Consider the following 7,365-nt stretch of genomic DNA (forward strand, 5'->3'; position numbering starts at 1 on the left):
TTTATAGAGTCGGGCTTGTCATCTTCTCCCCCACTTGGATCAACCATATGATCTTTGTTCATGATTGATTTCGACATCCGACTAAATATTAATATTTTAAAAATTTTATCTTGTCTCCTTGGTACCTGAAATACCTTATTATGTCTCACTTGACTTCCGAATCGCTTTTTATCTCACCAATTCTCTTTCGATAAAATTATTATTATTTTATTATTATTTTCTCACTTGCGAAATACTTTATCCTAAACTACTCCTTTCGTCTTTTATCACTTCTAAACATTTTAATTGACCTCAATTTGCATTCAATCAATTTTATTTATCAGCATATCAAAGTATGGGGTATTTCAATCTCCCCCACTTAAATAGAATTCGTCCTCGAATTTCCGTCGATGTTGCGTTATCAATCTCCTTCTATGATCCTACTCCTTGTTTCTTCTATAGGGACATTCAATTTATTCACCTCGTTCACCTTCAGTTCAATTAAATGCTTTATTTATGGCACTTATCATCCTTTGGAACTGGATCAGTAATACTTTTCATAACCATGATCTCTTATATCGAGACACTAAGCATGCCTTTATCACCATTATTAAATTTGAACCATAACTTCACCTCAATTATACTGATTTCGATCACATATCATACTTACTTATGTATACCTAATCATCATTTTATTAATTCGCTCCGTACCAAATTTCTCAATCTTGATTCATCCATCTTATACTGGTCTATACACTTCCTTTAATAGAGTTCCATTAAGAACTTAAACAATCCAAGGTTTACCTTCAAAGTCATTCATAACTTTAATCGTTCATTGCATGTTCGTTAACACTTTAGCTCACTGACCTCTCTGGACACTATTTCAAAATCTCCCAATTACTGAGAACCATTCTTCACTTTAGTTAGTAAAATTATCAATTTCATATATACATAGATACATGCATTTTCAAATGTCAACATCTCTCTTTATATATAGGAATCCATGTGTTCACATGCCTTGGACTACATTCCCCCTTTATTCATCCGTATCCCAATCCTAGTTTCAATATAATAACTCTTATAGTGCATGTCAACCTTTTTATTATACTTGTGTATAACTTCATATCATTCATATCATTTCCAACCATATGTTTGAGTTTCCTTATACTATATATCATTCATCACAATGTCATCTCCATTGAATTATAATCCATTATGCGTATATGCTTTATAATCCCATTGATGCCTCAAAGATTTATCTCAACTTGATCATTGGATCTCATGCAATACCACAATTCCTAAGAGTCATCCTTTTGTCCTTAATCATCTTTCATGCCTCTATATTACCTTGTATATTTCTTGCATTACGATATTGATTTGTCACTTAAGACTCAAACCCATTTGAATCATGTATGCCTTAAGCATTTTCGAATTCCAATTTCCATAATATATTGGGAAAGTTTCATTATCTAACTTCATTTTCAGGGTCAACTTCTATTATCCTTTGTTCCACTCCTTCGTATGAACATAACATCATTCTTCCTTAACCAATTTATAAATTGTACTTGAAATTGTAAAACTTAAAACTAGATTCTCCTTAAGTATTTTTCAATATTAATACTAATATCACTCTCAGCTTACAGCGTCCTTTTTATAAACACATAACTTAGTGCTTGCTTTAACGAGATCTAAAGTAAAACTTCTCTTGAGTTTTTCCTTGGGAATATCTATCTTAAACTTATGTCTCACAGCATATGATCCCTTAACTTGTGATTTAGCCGTTAGGCTTCTCAGCAAGTTTTAAAAAATTTTATGTTTCATACTTGCTGTGTATAATTATAATCTCTTCTCAAAGATGTTTATGTATTCCTAAAACACTTAATCTTAAAGATATATAAATACGTACTCATCCATTCAATCCCTAACTAATCTTCATAGGTTTCTAGGGTGCCACACAATTAGCCTCATGTTTTTACTAACCCTTGTCATTTTACTGTATCAAAACAGATATTACAAATTCTCATAATGATATTCTATATAAACTGATTTTCTATACCAGTCTCGTAATTCTTCCTTCACACTTTCATTACTTGGTATCTCATCTCAATATAGTCATCTCAAGAATCTTTTAAATTTTTTTCTTTTAATTATATGCCTATATACAAGGCAATAAAGAAGTTTTTCAATTCATTTGGGTAAACATTCTCCAAAATATTTAAGACTCCTAGATAACAAAACACAACGACCAACAACCAAAATTCAATTTGTAAGCTCATTATCGTGTCACTCCCATCTTACTCATGCATCATAGGCGTGAGGTATTCGGAGCAGTATAACATTGAACAGTCAATGCTGAAGTACTGTAGCTATTGGAAATTTTCTCATCAAAGCTATTTGTCTGCATTCAAAGTCACCACATCAATCATTCTCAACCAGTGGTTTCCCTTCTAGATATATATCATGAGTTCCATAAGTATAGGTACCTTCTATTTTCTTGTCATACACACTAAGCCAGATTAATACTTTCATCTCATGTCATCTTTTGACTTTTATCAACATTCATAAAATTTCACCTCATAACATTCTTTCCATACAGTGTAATAAATTCATGATACATATACCACTCTACACATAAGTTGTTTACTATCTACAACTTTCCTCAAATTTATTATCATCCCTATCCAATTATCTTCTTTGTCTTATACTCCAATAATCTTATTGACTTTCGGTATAATTAACTATGAAAATAGCCTGGCTTCCTCCTCACTTTATTCTCGCAATCCTTACTGAATCAAAATTTTATATTCCCCATATTCCATAATTTAACTTCATTGGTTTATATTTGTGCCCAACTATTATCTCATTGTGTCATAACATCACTGAATAATCCCCTTCATGCTTAAATTACAATCATTAACGTAATCACATTATCCATTCCGAATGTCATTTATAACCTTATTGCTTCCTTCTATAACCTTCCTCAATAATTATATTACCAATTTATCTCTATCATACTAAAGATTCCCATATACCTTCAGTTACTTAAACAACCATTTTATAATACATTCTAGTCTTATACTTTAAAAGCCAAACTATTTTTACTTCTTTGTATAGATAATTATTATCTCTTTTACACAACATCTACTTAGAGTTAAGGTAGTGTAAAATCCTACGAAAATATTACATGTCCTTGGGATCATCATCTTAATCTGATCTTATCGAAAGATTCTACTCCGAGTCCTCCTAAAGATCCTCTTTCGGGTTTTCCTCCTCCTGAGATTTTTTCCTTTGCTCCTCAATCCAGGCTTGTTGTATTCTCCTATATTCTTCATCACTCACCAGTGCAGCATTTCTTCCACAACCGGGAGGAAAATGTCGTACACCTGACACTTTTCTAAGGGGTTTACTTGCCACTGTTACTTTCTCCTTATCCTTTTCTGGTTGTTCCCTTACATTTCTCCCACAGCCTGGTGGAAAGTGTCGAACTACTATCACGCTCTTCCTAGAACGAATACCTCTTTCGGCTATCATTTATTTCCCCATTTCTTTAACATGTTCCTTAGATTCTCTCAAAAGGGAACCTCTCATGCTAACATTAATATTATCACTATCTGCACTTTTTGGACTACTCGATTCGGACTGCCATTGGCTCCTAGCAGTAGAATCTAGCGATCCCTCGCTAATACTATGAGAGGCATCGGGACTACCGTCTCTCCTAGACATGGTGTATGTGTCACCAGCGCACCTCAAAACCTATATGCAATCAAATAGTAATTGTTTAATTATTTATGCATCTCAAAAGTAGGTAGATTTCTATATGTAGATGCATACATTCTATTCAATCTAACCTAACTTAACTTAACTTAACTTATCTTAACTTAACTGGACTTGGGGCCACGCAGTGTCAGTGTAGATTCCTTAAAACAACTTTAAAACCAAAAACTTTTAAATCCAAAGCTTTAAAATCAAAATATCTGATCTTTAAACCATGCTCTGATACCAATAAAATTGTCACGACCCGGAACTCCCCATCGGGCACGTGACAACCGCCGCGAGGCCTCGACAGACATTCTTCACCCCGAATGTCGATTGAAACCCCGCAAGGCTTAGCATCAACTTTCGCATCTCCCCGGTGAGCAACAGTTATTAAATCTCGCATTTCAAAAAAATCTTAAGTAATTTTTAAATAAGAACAATAAAATATTATTTTCTGGCTCACAGGGGTATTTTCGTAATTTTTCGTCAAAAATCTCAAAACTTGCTAAAAATGTAGTAGGTAAGCAGAAAATATATATTTAATAATTTAAAAACAATTAAGTATCTAAAACATTCATTTGAAAGCAAATTGTTGACAACTAGTACTATTCAAAAATAATAAATAAAATATTCTATTTTCTCATAAAATAAATTTTTATAAAAATATTCGTAAATAATTTTTCGCACATGAAAGTAAAGTAAAAATTGTATGAATAGAAATACAGATAACCAAAATATAAGTTTTGATCTGCAATGACACGTGGGCTCCAATTGACCAAGAGGATGTAAGACTGTGAACTCTTACTTTCTATAATGCAGTTCCGAGCTTAGTTCTCGTCTTACTCGACTATCTACAAACTGTCCTGAGCCTGAAAAATGTATAGGAAGAAGGGGTGAGATTTTATAATCCCAGTGAGTAAACAGATACCATTTAAAGCATCTAAAGCCGAGTAAATGGAGACAATTAAAATAAGTCATCATACTGTAATTTCATTACCTTTCAGTTCATTTCAACCAAATAAAATAAATCCATATAAATCGAGTAATCAACTTGGCTTATGAATTTCTTAAAACTTTGGCTCGTGCCAAAACTCATACTCGGTGATACCTTGCGCAGGGCATCCAACCGAGTCCTCCAAGGCTGTTAAAATTTTGTATACACTTAAAATATATTTTTAGTTTGAGAAAAATACAGCCGTTCCTTGGCGTTGGCTGAGTTCCCCTTCACGTGGTGGTTTGGCGTGAAGTGAACCCTAAGCTTTACCCCAGGAGATACCCTACGCGCCTCTCCGTTCGAGGTAATAATATAATGGAATTTACCGTGCCCCTCTAATAGGCTGGTCCACGGAACCCCCTCTGCAGTAAATAATTAATATATACTCCACCAATTTAATAAAATTCATTCTAGCATGACATGGCAATTTATCGCAATCTAGCCTCTCAAGGCTGAAAACACAGTATAAATAATTTTAACACCAAAATCAGTTTAGCCATTCATGCTCATTTATTATCATAAGCCATTCAATTCAAAACCATAAATTTGAAACACAAACTAGCAGTCTCCAATTACTCTATTTTCAAAACCAATATTCGATTTTCTAGAAAATTTATAAAATCATTTTATAAAATTACAATTTCTCTTAAAACATAGCAATTTACCATTTAAACCCATTTTCCATAAAATCACACAGTTGGATAAAACTACTCTAGATAATTAAGACGATAATAAGTTTACTCACAGTATTAGGAGTAGAAATACTCCTATCTTCCGCCCTCGGGTGCAGTCTCTTACCCGAAACAATTGACTCACCACCTATCCATAATCTATGACACAAAATTCAATAAATTGTGTCAATTTATCATAAATTATTTCAGGCTCTTATCCATGCGTATGCACTAGATAGGATTTGAAATGTTTAAACAATCGCTTAATTGCGGTGTTCGACCTAACTCGCCTATACACGGTGTAAAGTCCTAAAATCCCCAATTCGACTCCAATTCCATCCATTTCAATTTCAATTATCCAATTATATCCACAATACCTCAATGACTGTGAATTTGGTCCAATTTATCAGTTCGGACTATAAAATTACGCTTTTACCCCTAGTGGGTAAAAATTTCAATTTATTGCACCGAAAATTCCCATTTAATTTCCAACCTCATAATTCATCATTTTTCCACCCAATTCTCTTAAAATAAAGTCAACCTCATCCTCACATACTATTGGGTAGATTTGGCCTAGGGAAATTCATGGAGAAGATAAATATTTTTCTTGTTGTTTTACTCATAAACATGCTACACTAACACTAAACACTAACATAGCTCAAAATCAAATTTATCTAACAACTTTCTCTCTCTAAACCCATATGACCAGAATTGAAATCATCTTCAAATCACATGATTCAACCATGGAAAATGATGGGAAATGCATGGGAAAGGTAAAGCACAAGACAAATTTAAGAAATGTTACCTTTTTTCACTTGATTTTTGAATTTCCACCTATTTTCCCTTTAAATTTCTTGGCTAGGGTTTTATTTTCTCCTTTCTCTCTCTTGTTTCTTGCTTGGCCGAATGTTGAAGAAGAAGAATGGGTGGGCTGATTTTTTTATGCCTTTTTATTGTTTAATGAAATAATATTATTTTATTCATATTTTGAATATTTTATTAATTCATTTTTTTTTCTAGCCATCCACTTGTCCTAATTTTTCCACCATGCATTCCCTTTGACTTATCCAAGTCTTAAGTGAAATTTCCAGATTTTTCCAAAGTTTTGGTGGAGCAAATTCTTCAAAATTACACTTTTACCCCTGAACTTTTCAAAAATTACATTTTTGCCCCAAAAATTGAAAATTTGCTATAATGCATAATTTGCACTCCTCATACTCATTTCACACTCCAAATAATTAAATTTGATCAAAATTCTTTCAAAAATTAAATTTTCGATTCCAGATGGTAAAATTACCATTTTACCCTTTTACTCTAAATTATACTGAAATTAAAATTTTTCACTTCTAAACTTCAAATCTTACTCCAATAAGTCAAATGGGGCCAAAAATCTTTTCTAAAAATTTCCATTTTGTCCCCAGGTGGCAAATGACCATTTTACCCCTAGATAACGAAAATTTGGTTTGACTCCAAATTCATCTTTGAACTCCGAATCACCATATTAAACCATTCTAGGACTTTAAAATTCTTAATTTCATCATAAATTCTCTATTTGATTTAGTTCGAGGTTTAACTCAACTTTGTTGTACCTTTAGATACAATACCGACTTTTGTAATTTTTTTTTTTCGGGACTCTTTTAGAATGCAAACATGCTATTCATCACATGTATGTCATGACAAATATTTTTATAGAGTCGGGCTTGTCATCTTCTCCCCCACTTGGATCAACCATATGATCTTTGTTCATGACTGATTTCGACATCCGACTAAATATTAATATTTTAAAAATTTTATCTTGTCTCCTTGGTACCTGAAATACCTTATTATGTCTCACTTGACTTCCGAATCGCCTTTTATCTCATCAATTCTCTTTCGATAAAATTATTATTATTTTATTATTATTTTCTCACTTGCGAAATACTTTATCCTAAACTACTCCTTTCGTCTTTTATCACTTCTAAACAT

The 7,365-nt window shown here is 32.6% G+C and overlaps 1 long non-coding RNA gene across 1 annotated transcript; it reads right to left on the reverse strand.

Annotated features, from left to right (window-relative positions):
- Positions 1 to 4,333: 4,333 nt before the first annotated feature.
- LOC148763147 (uncharacterized) lies at positions 4,334 to 6,329 on the reverse strand. The gene is made up of 3 exons (XR_016026020.1): positions 6,206 to 6,329; positions 5,475 to 5,559; positions 4,334 to 4,604 (listed from the first exon to the last, which is right to left on the reverse strand). It is a non-coding gene; the product is annotated as an uncharacterized LOC148763147 (long non-coding RNA).
- Between the last annotated feature and the right edge of the window lie 1,036 nt (positions 6,330 to 7,365).

Source organism: Theobroma cacao, chromosome 4 (assembly GCF_053813885.1).
Source record: "Theobroma cacao isolate CCN51 chromosome 4, ASM5381388v1, whole genome shotgun sequence".
Taxonomy (NCBI): domain Eukaryota; kingdom Viridiplantae; phylum Streptophyta; class Magnoliopsida; order Malvales; family Malvaceae; genus Theobroma; species Theobroma cacao.